Here is a 2281-nt window from a genome sequence, read left to right as displayed (position 1 = left end):
AAATAAACTTTCCATAATAATTTCAAATTATATCATTCATCCACGGAAATCATTAACATCCAATTCCTAAGCATTAACATCCACCATCTTCATGCTACATATGTTAACACTTTATGACAACCATATAAGTCAATTTCAATCCACATCTATACATTCCATATCATTCATCCACGGAAATTTGCATTAATAAAATGTCATTACATGTGAAGGTCCCAATGATATACTACTTGCTTCCATAATATATGTTTTGGCATCCTATGCAAGGCCATAGCAGGCCCGTTTCTGCAGTAGGCTAAGCATTATCCTGCATGCTCCAAACTGGATCCCATAGTAAACAACATTGCTAGTTTCATCCACTAGTCCAAGCGTGAAGTAGAAAAGGGCAGTGCATCCAATACAATTCATGGCGGCATGGCATCAAGACCTACAATTCTGCAGCAGGCAAGGCAAGCTACTTGCAGCAAACATCATCCTGCAAAAGAAAATCAAGTCAAGCAACCTGCAATACATTGGCAGTGACAGTTCAACAACAATTTTTGCAGTGCACAAACTCGAGCAAGCAACAATCAAATGCACAACAACATGTCCATCTTCCAACAACCTGCACAAATCAACTTGCACTAGCAGCAAATCGTGCAACACAACTGAACAAGTTCACAAAATAACTAACAGGCTTCTGCGACACTTCAAAGAAAACTCAGAATCCACCTTCTGTCTCCAATACGCAATCCGAACTTCCAAAATGAACCTACATAACATCAATTACAATAATTTTATATAGGTTCACCAACTCTGTAACACCCGGGAAAAGCTCGTGTAAGGCCACAAGAAAAAGAAACAGAAGTTGCGTATCACAGTAACACTTTCAATAACAACTGACCATATCTGGAGCTTCTTTTCTTCAAATATGAATGACAACCTGAAGCATTTTCAAAGGAAATTAATAGAATTGGAACTCGAAGCTGAACATCTTCTTTTAGCCCGACATCAGCTGGTTGAGAATTATAAGTTGAGGAATGGGAACAGAGAAGCACTTACTGCATTAAGGAAAAAGGCTCAGACCGCAACAAGTAGTGTTCCATCTCCGTTTGGATCAATAATGAAGGGAGTGTCAAGACCTTTGGTGTAAGAGGTGTGTACCACCTGTGGTAACCATGACTCTTTTGAGCAGACGTGGACAATGCCTCCAGGAACGGATCTGTTTGCTGGAATTCCATTTCATGCTGCTCATACTGTATTGGAAACAGATCAAACTCAGTTTGACTTTGAGGCAAAAAACTACAGAGCATTGTGAAGGAAAAAACACATATTATATCAGATACAGGTGCTCTTGCAGACAAGATTAATCCTGGAGTGCTTAGATCGCTTGTAACCTTAAATGACAAACCAAAGTAAGAGGCTTTATGCAGACTACGGCGTGTTATAGTGTCCTTTGGAAGTAACTTTCTTCAGGCATTTAGGTGGTTTCTCCAAGTCTTGATGTTGAAGACAAGTGAGATCATGGATTATCTCTATCTATCAGCTTTACGTCTTCTAGATGCACCAACCCTACAATACGCATGAAAGTAACAGAAGAGTGATGAATCTCAACCTGAAAACGTGGAAAGTAAGGAATCTAAATCTTCCGATGCACAAGTGACAGAAGAGCATACTGAATCTCAACCTACCAATTCACCAGTGCTAGAAGAACCGGCTAAAACTCAGCACAAGACGGCTCCAAAAATAACCGGCAGAGGTTCTTCATCGCTGCAAAACAGAAGCAGAGAAAAAAGCAACAACCGTTAATACACCAACAACAACAAATGCGATACACAGTGGACCTGTTATTGGCTTCCGTTCTTTTGCTTGCATTTTGCATTTCACTACAGTAAAAAAAAGCACGTTAAATTAGCAAGGCGGTAAAATTCCAACAGTAATCGAAAAAGGGAATTAAGACAAATTAGAGGAAGAAAGCTAGGTTCATATTACCGTTTCCGATTTAACAACCAAATAGGGCGACCAAAATCTGACAACCCTAAAGGGATTTCGCAGAAACCCCTTTTTGATCTCCAGAGGCCAATCTGAAACCCTAATTTTGAGTATAAAAGGTGAGAGGGGAGAGGACAAAGAGGACCACGAAAAAAACCTAAAATCTGTTTCGGCCACGAAAACCTTAATTCGAAAACGGCGAAAAAACCTAGATTGAAACGGCGAAGGAGAAGAACTTCAAAGAGAAAACTTTAAGGTAAAGAAGGCAGATCCAAGCCTCACCGTCACCACCACCACCACTGAAGGTGAGCTT

General features: G+C 40.1%; 1 pseudogene; it reads left to right on the top strand.

Moving 5' to 3' along the window:
- Positions 1 to 907: 907 nt before the first annotated feature.
- LOC127097758 (uncharacterized) lies at positions 908 to 1395 on the top strand (annotated as a pseudogene).
- The last annotated feature ends 886 nt before the right edge of the window (positions 1396 to 2281 follow it).

This window comes from Lathyrus oleraceus, chromosome 6 (assembly GCF_024323335.1).
Source record: "Lathyrus oleraceus cultivar Zhongwan6 chromosome 6, CAAS_Psat_ZW6_1.0, whole genome shotgun sequence".
Taxonomy (NCBI): domain Eukaryota; kingdom Viridiplantae; phylum Streptophyta; class Magnoliopsida; order Fabales; family Fabaceae; genus Lathyrus; species Lathyrus oleraceus.
Note: the sequence above shows the minus strand (reverse complement) of the source record. Positions and strands in the feature narration are given on the sequence as shown.